Source organism: Chlamydotis macqueenii, chromosome 4, assembly GCF_036417535.1.
Source record: "Chlamydotis macqueenii isolate bChlMac1 chromosome 4, bChlMac1.mat, whole genome shotgun sequence".
Lineage (NCBI taxonomy): Eukaryota > Metazoa > Chordata > Aves > Otidiformes > Otididae > Chlamydotis > Chlamydotis macqueenii.
In genome coordinates this window covers 21,699,234-21,715,755 of record NC_141559.1, presented here as the reverse complement: position 1 = coordinate 21,715,755, position 16,522 = coordinate 21,699,234, and the positions used below count along the sequence as shown (strand labels likewise).

General features: G+C 39.4%; 1 protein-coding gene across 1 annotated transcript in view; it reads right to left on the bottom strand.

Moving 5' to 3' along the window:
* ADGRL3 (adhesion G protein-coupled receptor L3) overlaps positions 1-16,522 on the bottom strand; it is a 553,885-nt gene that overhangs the window by 300,321 nt on the left and 237,042 nt on the right. The window lies entirely within an intron of this gene.

Here is a 16,522-nt window from a genome sequence, read left to right as displayed (position 1 = left end):
TACTAAATCTGAGTAGATTGGTGACATAGGAAGCAGAAGGTTTCTAGCAGCTCTTGGCAGAATGCTGAGGCCAAGTGCCCTCCTTCCTCCTGCCGTGCGCTTAGAGGACTCCTACTACCTGCCAAGAGAACAGCAAAATGAGGTTCACAGTCAATATTAGCTGTTTGGGGCTATGGTTTGGCTCAGTTCTTGGGCAATCTGGATCCTTTTCTCTGTGAGGTTACTGTAGGCTACATAAATGGCACAGACAGTTGCTAATACTACTTTACTTTTTACAGTTCCCGCTATAGAAAACAAAACTCAAACCTCTGACACACATGCTTCAGAAAGTATATTTTTGCTATTAATTCCTACGCATTTTTTTCATTCTATATTGCCAAAGAAAGCGACATTAAACATGTGATGGTTGAGGAAAACCTCACTTAAAATCGCAGAAATTAACTGACTGGGAATTCACTCGTATAAACCTGGTATATTTGTCGAACAGCAGCCCTGTACATATGCAGCTAATCTTAACTCACATGTTTTGTTGGAAATAAGACATTACGAACTGGCACCAGCAATATGGTTTTATTAAACCAGAAGTTTATCTGAAGGCAAAGATACCATCCTAATCTCACAGCAACTCTGTCAGCCATAATGCAGTACTTCAGGCTTCTGGTGGAGGATTGTACAGTTAATATGAAAATACAGAGGTTTTAATAAAAGCTGTTAAACATATTTCTGCACCATTTGTGAGAGCACATTTCTTGTACTTTGGGCGTATCTCCTGTACATGAGACTTTAAAGGCACTGACCTACTAAAATTGCATGAATGTCAGTCCCTGTTACCCCCCAAAAAACCCAAACCAAACCAAAACACCCCTCCCCCAAAATAACAGCTCATGTTCTACTTCCGGTTCAAGAATCTCTGGACAGATGCAAACATTCCTAGATGTGGCATTCCATTTACTAGAATTCACCTTTTGTTTCTCACATAATCACTCGACTGCTTGCTATTAGAAGGGCAGCTTTCACTTACAGATCCCTCACTGTGGTATCATGGAGTCTAAAGTTATTTCCTGGATATAAAGCATAAAAGAAGTGTAATACCCTGGATAAACTGTAGGAATAGTTGAATACTGTAACACAATATGACAGAAAAAAGCAGTGGTGCACATTTTCCACCCTGCCATCCTCCACCAAATCAGTTGCTCTGCATGGCTTTTTTCTACCCTGATATCTGCAATAAATACTCCAAAGGGAGATTAGAAGTTACCTGTTTATCTCCTTGTAAGCATATTTTTTGATGTTGCATCCCTATATGATAATCTAACTCTAAACATTTTTACTGGTTTTCCTGTGAGGAGCAAAGATTTTTTTGCTTTTTGCTATGAAATAAGATACGTCAAAGCCCATCTGTGTAATACACAGCACGATTGTATTAATTCATTAATACACGTCTCTCTCCTTTGAGCAGCTCCCTGTCTTTGCAGTCTCTCACAGAGCGCCTTATTTAATCTCCTAAATAAGTGACCTAATTGTTGGCTTGGAGTCAAGAAGAGCTGATGGCTGCTCACTACTTTGGAAAACAGGTGTCTTTTTCCAGAATCCTATGTGCAGACAGCCATCTAAATACAGACGGCAGAACTTAAAGATTTTGAAAAACACTCTTTTTAACATTTAAACATGTGTCGACTTGAGTTTTCTAAGTGCAGCCATTTGGTGGAAAATCATCCTCCTGAGCTTTGGCCGGGCAAAGTGAGAGCAGAGGGTGAAATGGCAACAGATAATGACAGGATTTTATCTGGGCGATTTAGAACTTCTTTGTCTCTGCTAATTTCAGGAGCTGGAAAATTAAGTAAGTCATCTTGTGCTTTTTCTCCCCCTCAATTTTGACCTCAGAACATAATTGCCTCTTGTCATGACTGCAGGGCATGGGCTTGTAGTTATCGCTGTGTGCTTAATCAAATGCTGAAATAGCCTCTAAATTATGCGTCTTCTTGGCTGCTAGAGACTTGTTGAGCTCTGTTACATTTAGAGGCATGATGGTAGTAGATGTATTTTTAAAATAAAAGTGTAGGATGATGCTTTTAATTAGGTTTTATATGCAATTTTCACAGTAAAATGATGTTCTGGCTCAGAATTTTCAGAGTGAAATTTCAGTGCTTATTTAAAGGTGATGAAACAAAAGCCTGAAATATAGAGATAATTATTTTCACAAGTTCTGCACATGATTTGGTCTGCCCAGCTAAATACCTGACTTACTGTTTCCAAAGGCAAATAAAACATGCTGGAGGAAGAGGTTTACTACTAATTTGGAGGAATGTTTCTGTGTTTGTAATTTCGCAGTACTTTATAATCCCACAGTTCACCTTGACTCTGTGGAAAAAAAAAATCAGAAAGTAATAATAAAAAATCCACCTCCTCCCCTCATCTTATTCTGAAGCCGACTCAGGTATGAGTCCGAGCTGAAATCCATTTCAGCCGTTGAGTCAATAGGCCTTATATGACTGTCACTCCCTAAAGAGAAGCACATGCTTAAGTGCTTTTCTAAATCAGGGCCCTACTTTCTCCTGTTAACATATGAAGTCTCATTAGTACATTCATTTGCATCCTATCTCAACAACAACATTAGTAGCAAACAAAAACTCAGGTTAAAGATAGTGACAACAAACATTTCTGCAGCGTACAATACTCTGATTCCCCAGTATTTTCATTGCTCAGAAATATCAATCTAGTTCTGATAAGCTTAAAAAACCTAACTGGTCCAAAGTTCTCTGAAAACTTGTGAGTAGTATACAAGTATAGAAATACTATTCTCTCTCCCCCACTTTCTCTACATATGTTGACAACAAATTAAACAGCACAGAACTCTGCATCTTTTCTAGGGGGACAGGGTGGAAAAGCCTTTCTTCTACTCTCAGCCTGCAGAGGGGTTAAAGGTGCATCCTACAGACGATGGCTGGTGCCAAGTAAATGCTTGCAACATCCATATCCAGCTCCCGTGGGGAGAAAACAAAGACTGAAGGCAGTCAGTGTGGCCAAACGGCTGGAGCCATCAGCAGTGCAAGGCTGGAGCCGGACAGTGCTGGTCTCCACTCCCAGTTCTCTTCTCTGTGCTTCAGTTGATTGCTGTTTTATCTATAAAAATGGGAAAATTATCTGATTTCCTCCATTAAGCACTCCAAAATCTGCTAGAGAAAGGAAGAAGATAACTAGATACAATCCTCAGAAGGTGAAGAATGTATCTTCAGCCTGGGTTTCCCCATGTGAATCAAATACTCCCATTGCCCCAGGCTATCCTGGGTTTTCTTATTTTATAGAAGATACCAAAAACAATTTATGACTTTCCTTTGGGCACCTTCACCAGAAGCAGTGATCCCCCTTACCCAGCAAACAGCTAGCTGTGAACAGATTTTACAAACCACAAGAGCATCCTCTTATATGGTGTGATGGAGTATACAAAATAAACCAGGAGAAACACAAAGCTGTGCAACACCTCAGCCATGGCAACCAACTAAAAGCTAAAAAAAAATCCTCACACTCTTCTCCGTGCATCTTATGTGGAGGTTGAGGTCAACTATCTTATTGTTCCATAAATTGCTTAATCTACCTCCATTATAACACCCAAGTGACACTTGCTGGAGATTTGCTCCCAGGTTAATGTGAGTGAAAACACAGTAGATGTTCAGTAGCATGTTTATATCTGACACCCTCCCCCACAATGAAGAGAAAACATAGGAGAAGGGTATAGTAAACAAAGGGGGAGTTTCCTATAGGGGTTGCCAAACCCACACACAGACAGGTCATTTTCCAAGGTGACATAGCCAAGGATGCAAACAGAAACACAACAAAAAGCCTAGCCAAGTCCAAAATGGCACATCTCTGAAGCAAGCCTCTGCCTCCAGGCATCAGCTTCCTGAAAAGTACCTTTCATTTTCATAGCAGATGATCTTCTTCAACATTTCTAGACACCCTAGAGGTCAGGTATCAAAAAGGTGATGCAGAAACAACTGGCCCTTTCCACCACCCACTGGATGCCCAGAAAGCCCAGGGACAGCTGTCAGAGGATTAAGCACTAGACAGCTAGCTACATCCTGGGACACTTCTGCTGTTCATTTTTCATACCACTGATATTCCTTATCTCCTTATCAAGCTCAGCTGATGAATACCCTTCTTCTCTCCCCTCACGCCCTAAACCCTAGCTCAAAGCATGAAGAAGCTTTTCTCATTAGTAAAAAGTACTTAGACTCCCTAAGTATTAGATCAGCTCTTCCCATAGGAGTAAAAAGAAAAGAAATTCACAGATAGTGGGCAAAGAGGACTGGTGGAAGATCACCAGAAAGAGGAAAGAATGGTGAAGTGGATGCATTTGCACCTAAGGATGGGCCTTGATGAAGGAAATGAGTCATTGTGAGGCCCTATGAGGAAAGGAGATGAAGTAATAAAAGAGCAAGACCACAGAAACCAGATGGTAACTATGAATGGAGGAGTCTGACAGTAGGAAGCAACTGAGGACATGTAAAGAGAGAGAGTCAAGAAGGCAGACTGGCCCAGGGAGACATGGTATTGAACTGAACCATACCTGTGTGAGAAAATAGTGCACCAGCAGTACTGTGCTTTCTTTCTCTTTCTCCATTCCCATCTTCCAGGACTCATGGGCCACTGCCTCATTAGTGAATGATGAGAAATACTCTGAGAATTGCAATAAATATTTATTTGACAAGCCCTCATCTTCCCAAATCTGCCACTTACAGAGAGGTGAATACCTCTTCAGGTAATATTTACACAGAGCACACTGCAAGGCAAGGCATCACCAAGGGTCACCCTCCCTGCTACTAACAAGGCAGTGGTCCAGGATAAGCCAACCTACCAGGTCACTGCTGTTGAAGGGACAGTGGGTCCTACTTCTGCCTCAGCCAAGCTCTCCTATCTCCAGCCACGGTTCAGCTGCTAGACTTGCACCCAGTTCTGGTGCTTGATGGACCCTTTCATGAGGCAGGCCAACAAGGAACTAAGCCAGTGAGGGGAATGGGGATGGGGGAGAGAAGTTTCTGTTGGGCTGATAGAGTTGAATCAGCTCAGAAAATGTTAGCTAAGGTCATAGAAAGGAAGCAAAAGATTTTTAGAAGGAGGGAAGGAAGGCTGAATTTAATATGCTTTTGAAAAATACATGACAACTTATCTTAAAATCAGAGGTCAGAAGCACAGTCCCAGCCTGTGTCACTTGAGCTAAATGTCACTTAAATGAATTTTAATTTAAGCAGAAGCAACAAGTTGAGAACAACAGGCAAATGAAATGCTGTCTCCAAGGGGAAGGTTGAATGCAAGTACATTAATATTTAGGCCTCATCACGGGGAAAAGCTATTCCCAAGTATCTGTTCCTTTGCAGTGGATCATCTAATTTGTAACAAAAGGCACGCACAAGAAGACACTCAGGTGTGACTGCTCTTTAAATTCACAGGCTTCCTTCACGTGAATTAACTTTTAAGTGTAGGAAAACAGTGCACAGATAGGGAAAGTATCTGCGGTTAAAGCCCTGCATTGCAGTGCGTAAGATGTATAACCAACACTTATGCTAAATTTGCCCTCAGGCCTAACAGTGACATTACTTAAAATATCCGTGTTTCAGATCCTGGTCCATAACACTGAGACATTCGTGTTCTCAATAAAGGAAGTGTTAGGTTCTGTGCCACAGGGACGAGTCCTTTTTACAAATCCACATACCACAAATTGCACAATGGCCTTCAATAAGGAAAAATGTGCCATTTATTACTTACTCAACTCAAAGTTACTGCTGTTACAATAAGACATGTAACTGTCCCCCCCCCCCAAAAAAACAACAAAAAAAAACCCCAAACTAGGAAGCTTTGACTTTGACATTGCTGAACAACCTTGAAGTCTCAAATTTAACACAGTAAAAATTAATGTCGTGAAGCAAGTAGAATTTGAGTAATAACAAAATTCACCACATTTCAAATTACTCCACTGTAGCTTTTTATTGTAGACATTAGTAAGGTTAATTTTTTAATCTCACATACAAACTTATACAACCATATTACACCATAGTAGGTATAATCATAGAAGCAGTTAGATAAACGAGTATCAAGGGTTTAGCTTAGGAACATCAAGGAAAAAGAATCTTTTTATCATTTTCAGATTTTACATTAAATCACAAGTTCATTTAATATTACACTTCATTATTGTTTCCGTTTAAAACACTAGGTTAAGTTCCTACCCTTGCTAAAACAATGCAAATCTGGAATAACTTTCCTGTTACCAGCAGAACTTTTTTTAGGTATATCATCAGAATAGGCTTCAATAGGATTTAGTGGTGTCACCAGATGGATATTGCCCAAGTGTTGAGGACGTGCTTTTCTCCATCTTATGTACCACCGTGAACTGGGAGGTGGCAGCCTTGAGCTACAGGAAGCAGGATGAGGATAAACTAGAGATCAAGACCCAAATGTATCCTCAAAAGTCAGAGATGGTCTGCCATGGAGGATAGCCACATGCAACAGAGCCTAGATTTAACTTCTCTCTCATCATAGGAGAAAAAAATAAAAGGAAAAAAAAAAAAGAGGAAAAAAACACCCAGCAAAAACAAATAAACATGCAAAAAAAAAAAAAACCAAACACCAAAAGTGTAGAAGAGATCCAGTGAACTCAGCAGGTTCAGAAATCCTTTTAAGGCTGACGCAAATTGGACAGGTTGGATGTATGTGGAGCTTTGCTGAAGAGCAGAGTGACTGCAAATAATAGATTCCTACCGAGTAACACCTCCACAAAGTTCAAGTTTAATTTTCATTTACAGTTCCCTGAATAGCCTCTGAAGGGAAACATTAAAGCTCTAGTGGAAATATCTGCATTATTAAAGAAATTATGAACAGCAGAGTGAAGATTACTTTGTGCTGTTTATGGACTTGTTTACCAGAGCAGTAAATCTATTTTTAAGTTTGCACTGCCCAAAAAGGAGAACTGTGTGAAATCTGAAGAACTGTCCAGACAAAAACAGGCAAGCAAAAGAGAATAATTTCTCCCTAAGTATTAGAGTCTGTCATTCAAATACCTATACAGAAATCTGAGGCCTCAAATATTTATCATTTAAACCAATTGCTTTACATCACTGAAGGCCAAGAATGACTCCTTTAGAGTTAATTTTATAAGAAATTACTAAGACCTTGAAGACTAGCCATCTTCAGGAAGTAATATGGCTAAATTGTAGATTGTTAAATAAATACCTGTGATTTTTCTTGGTGTTTTAGACATCACAGTTCCTTTAAGTCTCTGCCATAAATAACAGAAAACTTGTCTTTCCACTAGCTATAACTCTGAAAGTTTTATAAAGAAGTCTGAGACTGCTTTAAGATCTTGCCTTCTCCCAGAAATGCAGTCCATTATATGCATATTTTTTTTAATATATACACACTTCTATAAATGCATTATATGTATGTAACAGGCAAAATCGAACCAAGATGAAATTGTGAGTCTTCTACTCAGCCCATCTAAAAGGTCACTGATTTTTAGAAACCAATGGGTCCTTATCAGCAAGATCTGTGAGTAATCTACAAAAACAACTCAATCCCCAGCTGCTGGATGAGGATTTCCATAGCATGACATCTATGCGCTCCACCTCGGGAACAGAGGCATGAGATCTAAGATCCTTTTTGCTGATATGCTAACAAGAATTACAAGTATGCTGTGGCAAGTCACTCTTTGCAGTCCTCTGAAACATGTCTCTGCCCAAAGTCTGTGATTTAACTCCTCTCTGATTTCAAAAAATGAAGCATTTCACCTCAAATATACTAGTGGCTAAAAAGAGCTTCACAGACGCATACACTTTGATCTGAACAGTGGCCAAATTTATTTACTTCCCCTCAATCTTAAAAATAAAGAACAGTAGGAGAATTAAATTTTGGAAATTAGCTGAAACACACACACCTGCTCCAGCTGGAAATACATTACAAATAAAAGTAGATTTTCAGGGAAATCGCATATTTTTGTCTGCAGATACCCCTTGTCCTCAGTGGAAAATAGCAGAACATTATAACTAACGAATTAACTCCACAAAATGGTTCACTTCCTAGGAAACAACTAAAATCCTGAGTGATTAAGTTTCCTGTTGCACCCACCCGCTCACAGCAAACACTGTGGTTTATTGTTTTCCACCTAATGCAGCCTGTGCAAATATTGCTCCAGAAACTCTGTATACATACATATGCGTGTATATATATAATACACATACACACACACAATACTGTCCATCTTAAGGTGACCCACAAAAAAAATCTGAAATAATGCTCATCCACAGGCTCCCAGAAATGCTCTGAACAGATTAACTACTCCCAGAAGAGTCAGGTGAACAGCTCTGCAACAAAACTGAGAGCTCCTGGGCTTCACACTAAGGAGGTGATGCTTATTCTGCGGCACCACCAGGACTGCCATCACCGACCCAGGTGGCCATGTGGCCAAACTCACCTTACGACATTTTTATCTGCAATAAATGCTCCGAATCCTGCCCTCCACACCCTACAATTTCAGTTTAAAGTAACCAGGGGACACTAGGATATACTTTTCCACCCATTTTCCACTCCAGCCTTCAAAAGTGGCTAACAATAGTCTAAGAAGCATTTTAGAAAGCTGCAATAACAAGTATGAATAGTCACAGAGACATTGTGCTCAGTAAAAAAACCAACCCTGTACTGGTTAAAAGGCAACTCTGTTTTATGAAAGTCCCTACAGTGCTGTATATCATGATTTATTACTTGTCCTGTGGGAAAGCGTAGGGCTCCTTCACAGACACCCGGGTGCAGAACTGAACAAAAAGAGGGTCTATGCCCCAAAGGACACTTTATAGAGAAGAGGAAATACATGCAGATTAGAGACAGGATCTATAGTGGCACAGAAAAGGATAGCCATGCAGAATGGGTAAGAAACAGACACATATATTATAATTGAGGGCACAATGCTCACCAGTTGAATGAAAATATGGCTGAAAAAAAAAATTATCTAATTTGCTTCAGGAAAAAAACACTGCAAACAGCTATGATGGACTGAAGACTTTTTTTTTCCCCCTCCTCTTTTTTTTAAACACAATCACTAATCTTGTTTCAAATTCTCCTCCAAGAGGAAGATGAAAGGTGTAAATCTTTTGCTGATGTCTCTGGCAATAAAAGACAGGATCTAATTGCCCAACAAAACCAGAGAGGGCTAAGGGTAAAGAAAAGTTTTCAACAAAATTACTTGATGAAAGACTGCATCTCTCCTTCCCATATAGATATATGGGACCATAATGAGCAGGACTTTTTCAAACCCCAGACTAGACAACGCTGCTGGGACTCCAGAGGATGCCCAGACAGAAGGGTATAACACAGACGAGGCCTTTGGAGAATCGGGAGGCCAAAGTTCATTCAGGCACACCTGAGCACTGCAGCTCAGCCATGCAACAGCATCCAATGCAGACAGTTTCCCTGATCAGTAAGAAGGGACACAGGATCCAGCAACCCCAAGCGAGCAGTCTTTGTCACCCAGGGGAGATTTAGGAGACCTCAGGCTTACAGACTCCCAGCTTTGACCTCTCAGTAGAGAACACGGTCTATGCAGTTTCACTCAGATTGTTTGTGAAGTGTGGCAGATGGGCGAGGTTGGGTGCTGTCACATCCTGGGGCAGGAGTTCCCAGGACCCCAGTCCAGGTTTAGGGGTATCCTCCAATGAGACTGGGAGGCAGACAGCCTGCATGTACCAGGACCCTCAGCTGGCACTGACCTGTGACATGTGCCAAATCCTTCTGTGCTATTCCTCCCTAAAGGTTTTGGAAGGATTCCTCCGAGTTGAAAAAAGCACCACAGAAAGGTTTCCAGAGAACTGTTTCTGGGAGGTTATTAGTTAAATTTCTAATGTAATTATTTTATAGTACATATAAGTGTACTTTCTAAATAGAAACAGACTATTATCTAGCAAAGGATCCATTTCAAGCACTTTTTCCTATACCTGTAATATCCATTTCGTCCTGTACCTATTTCAAGCATTGTTGTTCTAGTTATTTATACTTCACATTTAGAATTTTCTGCTTTTTCTAAGAGTAAAATTGTTGCATATTTCCAACATCTTGTGTTTGCTGTTCATATTCAAGGAAAGCATTCTGCTGTCACTACCCTCCAATGGCACTTTTGGAGCACAAAGCAAAACCTTCATAAAGAAATCAGACTTTTCTACTTACAGTTCTTCCATGTCCCCTATTATTCTGTAATAAAGCCCTTCAAACTGTGTAGGGTTAAAAAACTGTTTTGCAGGATTTGGGGGGAACTATCTGGGAAAAATATCAAAGCTCACTGAGCAAGTCTGTTGTTGAGCTCATTCTGTCTAAAATATAAAGTAGTTTTTGATGCACTGCAGTATTTGTTCTTACTGCTTTTGGGTGTAGGTACTAACACATGGGATACAGTGCTGGTGGAGGGTTGCCCTAAGGCCTCTAACTCAGATAAGAAATGAGGAAGAGCAACTCTTAAATATTGCTGTGCAATTTTTTCATTGTATTACTATCAGGGAAGTATATACTGGTAATATCGTACCATGACTGGTAAAACAAATAAAGTATTGACGTCTGCTTTTGACCATAAAAAGTTAAGGAAATTTTAGTAAAACTCTTTTGTGCAATTTCATATAGGATTCTGTTCTAACAAATAAGCAAAAAAAAACCAAACCAAACCCCCAAACCCAAACAAACCCCAGATGCCTATAAGCTAATAGCCACGAATCAATGTAACTTGGAAAGTACAGTAAGATCAGTCCTGACTGGTAACATACATACTTGAGAGTTTTACCCAGGACAGGGTCTCATAGATTAAAATATTTCACACAAAATTAACAGAAATAAAGATTGAAGCTTAAAAATGCAGACAGTGAACTGAGAAATCTGTTTCAGATTGCAAAATCCTCAACTCCGCAATCACGAGAAAAAGCTGTTTTTGTTAAACAGTCTATCCTCACTTAAAAAAAAAGAAAACAAAGGCAGCAATGTAGTTAACATGTTAGGAAACACAAACATGCATTAATAAAAGCTCAAATGCAAATTAAATAACTGTGGACCATCAGACTAAGAAAAACTATTCTTGTAAATTTTTTAAATCAGCAGCAGTATTTTTGAAATAGTAAAGTGTATGGGTGAAAGACAACCAGTTATCAAGCATAAAATCAACCCTCTACAAATAGTCAGTAATTGCAATTTGTATTTAGAAAGAAGCAAACAGATGTATTCATAATTCACAGTAATAAAGAGGTACTTTTTGTTCTGTCAGATATTAGGAAAGATAGAATAGCAAACAGTCCAATATTTTTCATTCTTCACAATTAGGTATCTTCTATCTGGGACTTTGGAAAAAACCCACAACCCTCTTAGGAATCCCTTGCTGTTTTTTAACTTTGTCTAGAACACTGGCACATTGCTACTAGCAAGTCTTTAAAAAAAAAAAAAAAATCTAAGCTATAAAACTAGAACATAAGTCCAATTGCAGACAGAAAAAAATGCATTAGCTGTTGCTTCTCAAAAGGTAATGTAAATGTGGAATTGTCAGCCCAGCTAAACCATTTCTGGAAGTTCAGCAAGAACATCATCAGTTCAATATCATTCAACACACTTCTTGATGATCTGAAAGAAAATAAACTCAAAGCTTGCCCAATTTGCAGTTGGTGCAAAAATTGATGAAATGTTAAGTACTGACATGGACCTTGTCGGTTTTGCAGATTGATCTATGCATTGTCTGAGCAGATTGTGCTTTAACACAGACAAATACAAGTCCACGTAGGAATACAAAAAGTGCTCATTATGTGAGACCACAGCCTTGCAAGCAGTTACTCGAAACAAGACTGTTTTCATGATTGATAAGAATTTGAAAGCTACACAGTGGCTCAAAGGGCAAACATGATCTCTGCGAGTATTAGGAGGTGAATAACAAGCAGAAGTGGGAAGATGAATTTGCTCTTCATATGGTATTAATGAGTCCATTATTGTAACATGTATATTGTGGTGTCTATACTTCAAAAAGCTTGCTGGGAGCTTTTAAAGAGTTTGCAAAAGAACTTGAGAACATTTCAAAAATAGAAAAAAAAAATCTAGTACAGTCTGGAAAGCCAGTTTTACAAGTGAGATATCAAAGCTGCTAAGTCTAACTAGTGCAAAAGACCATTCTAGTCTGCACGTATCTACAGACGGAAGATACTTCTCACAACAGAGAGCTCTTCAATCTAGTAGAAAAAGGTAAGCAAGATGCAAGGGCTGGAAGTTGAAGCCAGATAAATTCAGGGTAGAAATAAGGTACATATTTTTAACTCTGCAATTAATTTACCAGGGAATAGTTTATGTAGGCATATGATATATTCCTTATCAGCTGAGATCCCTAAATCATGACCAAGTATTTTTCTGGAAGATATGTTAGAGCTCAAACAGAAGATACAGGAGCCTGATTCACAAATTACTGGGCAAGATCTCTGTTGTGAAAAAAGTCTGGCTTGTTGATCATACGAGTTTCTTTGTATTTTAAAGATCTGTGAAGATTTGGTAGAAAGACAACAGGAAGAGAGGGGGACATTTGGCAGCATGAAACTCGTTGAATTTTTTATCTTAGAGAAAAAAAATAAGGAAAAAAACACACAAAAAAACCCCACTCTCATCAGCTTTTATGCATATACCTAGTGCACTCATCCATGCAAAGAAGGTTTGACTTTATCTAGTGGTCATGAATGGACAAAACATGTTCCAGGTCAGCTTCTTTGAATTTCTAGGAATAAAAAACTGAAAGGAGGAAGGGAATTGCCTAATGCAAACCAACAGATGGGATTTCAGTCAGAGGCTTGCTTTGTTTTCATAATGAATCATAATCTGTGTAATCTAAAACAGTTTTTATTAGCTTCAGTGAGACATAAAGACTGCAGTTACGGCATGTGAACTGTTTTCTCAACCATTCATCGTTAGGGAAGGTACCTCTCCATTGCTGAAGAAGCACTGGACCCTGGAACAGATTAAGTTCAGGAGTATGGATGAAAACATAAGTATAGCACTACACTTTTAGTAGGTTTGTCTGCTTTGGTTTTTTCTGTGTGGTTTATTTTGTTTTGGTTTTTAATTCAGCCTTCCAATATGGTTATCTGATAAATTACTATAATTCTGCAAAGCCTCTTAACTCATCACCCTACAATATCAAATAAACAGCAGAGGCATTTAAGGTCCTGGTATGATGTTACTACGATGGGCTGGGGGCATGATTTTCCAAATCCTACTTCCCAGTCATGGTGCTGCAAGTGTCCGCAACCCTGGCATGGTCTCCTAAGTCTTCTTTAACTGTACAGCCACTCATGTCAGATGCAGGGAGTTGCAGAAAGACAGCACTACTCCATAGAAACAAGGCTTCCATTCTGCCGGCAGCTCTGTACCACAAATCTGTCCCTGCCACTCAGCCAAAGCAGGGCACAGTATTACTATATTATGTCATGTTACATACCACAACATGGAAAGGTGAGCAATTCAATATTAAGGCGCAAAACCAAGAAAAATTTAAGCTACCTGGAAACCTGGAGCTGCAAACAGTGACTGCCACATATATTGCTTATTATTTCACTCAGGTCCAACATTTAGGTTCCAGCAATATCAGACATCTACTTGCGGCTTCTCACAGTACTGCTATTCCCATAATGTTTCCCAATATGTTCCGCAACTGACTTCTATTCATAGGTATTTCCCCATGTTATTTAAGTTCATCTTCATATTAAAAATAAATGGATTTAAAATATAGAAAGCTACATATAGAAGCACTCTGCTTGAAAGACATACTTCATCTTTAAATAGCAGCAATCAATACACATAGTATACAACCTAAACAAATTTCTATTATGAATCCTTAATGGATGCATGCTTTGGTCATTTTTATTCCTAATATATTATTGATTTACAGAATACATTACCACCTTAGACACTGGAAATTGCTGGAGTCCTTACATCCTGTATGTACTTTTAGTCAAAATAGGAGCCGAAAGTCAATAACCCATTTACCACCAGCGTAGCCCCTCTACAGAGTTAGATGTTCTAATGATGGTCTGACTCTCACAGTGGAATCACTTGTCTTCAGTTGCATTTCTAAGTCATCATTATTAATGTAAAATTATCCATGAGGGCTGCCTGCTTATCTTTCACTCTTCTTTATTGCCAAAACGCTTCGGGAGTCACAATTCGGAAGAACACTGGTAGGCTAACCTTTCAGATCCCTCGCAGGGCAGAGTTTCTCTGAAATCAAAGCACCCGCTTGGGCTCTTTTGCTCTGAATCAACGAACAGTTTCTGTCTTTGTTGCCATTCCCATCAGGGAGCAGTGATTGACTCCTGCAGTTGCTCAGAAGAAAGGGAACTAAACAGCTTTCTTTGATATGAATACTAATGCCAGCAGACAGGGAGAAGACAGCATGCCAGTCAGTCCCCCCACTAAACAGGCTGCAGAGAACACATCAACTGCTATGCAGTGAGGCTTCACGAGAAGCCTACAGTAAGATAGGTACATCATAATATTGTTACACAAATCAAATCCAAAATGTTTGTTTACTGCTACAGACAGATGAGGGAAAAAAGAATTAAGGGCTACAGTTACTTTGGTGAAACAGTCCTAAATTGTTAACTTACAGATTTAGGTTATGCAGATGCAACAGCACATGCATGTCTTGACAGGATATTATCACGCCTTGGACAAGTTGGGCTTTATGTCAGAGAAGAGAAATAGTAGAGATGCAGTATCACAAACATTATCAGAACTTCAGCTTCTCAATGACATGACTCTCCTATAATCTTAAGATCAGCTCCTTCCAGAGTAAATTCAAAGTAATATATTTCTTTTTTGCTTTTAAGGGATGCATGAGAACCCTGCCCCTTGAAGAGAACAGTCTGTAAGGAGGGATTCCTGCTTCTCTCTGTTTCCTCTTAGCTTTTTTTTTTTTTTTTAAACTGATGCATATGAGGACAAAAGAATAAAATACATACAGAGTAGGAGCACTTTGCCTCTTTTTTTGCAGAACAAACAGCTGCAACAGAGACAACAGTAATCAAAAACATGCCTGAGAAAATAACAGCCGCAAAAAGCAAAAGTCATATCAATTGCTTAGGCCTCTCTGCACACAGAAGTTAAGTGAGGTGAAGTGAAAAAGTTTAATTCAGTGAACTGACTAGAATTAAACAAATAAGCCATCTAAAAAGTGGGAGATAAGCTCCTAAAACCTAGCTGTAATGTACACTGTCACACCAACTTTAAACTGACCTTTTTCATCTGTTGTCCTATTTCTAACCTAAAGGCAAGGTGGCCATCCTCTCCTCTTCCATTGCTTTCCCATATAGGGATGGCTCCCAGCATGTGCCTTGCAGGGGATGCTCAGCACGCACCTTGCAGGGGATGCCCAACATGAGCCAGATTTAGAAGCCGGCTCAGTCCTGATCCATACTTCAACACCAAAGAGACAGGAGAGCTTCAGGAGGGTGTTGAGAGGTCCCTGAACATAACAAAAGCATGAGAGGAAAACATCATATAAGCCTTCCCTGCCTTGTCACCACTCGATAATTTCTCTCTTTGCAGAGGCAACTTTGAGAACCAGCCACAGTGCTGTGCGAGAGGCCATCCTAGCAGATACAAAACCTTACAGATCCAGAACAGATGCCATGGAGGCTCTTCCAGGCTATGGTAGGGCTCTTGACAGCCCAAAAATGTTGCAAAAAAAAAAGCCTCACCTTTTAAGCAGTATAGGAAAAATCTTCCAAAGGCCTAGCTGACATCCATGATGCATTTTCTAAGCTGCCTTTTCTCCTTCCATCCTCATTCACCAGTGGCAATAAGAAAACAAGACCAAATATAAAATTATTCTGACTGATGCCTGTTAATGGATCTGTCACACATGGAGACAGTCCTGGAAATTATCCTTTTTCCATAGGGGCAACCCCCTTCCAGCACAGCATGCGTCCAGGAGCCTGAAGATAGAGGACAGTTCCCATTTTGTGAATGCTTACTGCATTACTATCCCTGATCAGGCCATGCACACAGAGTATAGTGAACTCTGTAAACACTGAGAACTTATTTCCATGTATCTTGTGCCAGAAAAGGACATGACAAAATATCATGTTTCTGAAAACAAACACTCTTTATTAGCAGAACTAAATAAAGAGGTGCCACATCTTCACCTAACTCCAAAGCCACAGGCAGAAGTTTGTGGCAGTTGTTTCAATCAAATGTCCTATTTGCCCAGATTCACACTGAACAAAGCAATCTGTCAGGCACACCAGAACTGAAAAGTAATATTCAAGCAATATTTCCCTCTCTCATTTTTAAACACACAGCCAATACTGCTCCATTGAAATATCTTCCAAACAAAAAAAATGCCTTGCAAAAATATTTTTATATTTCTTTAAATGCAATTTAAAACAGCTATGTAAAATAAGCAAATAAACAGAACCTACAGGAAACCCTTCCTTTCAGTCCAACTAAAAAGTTTAGTTGAATCCCACACAGGAATTTG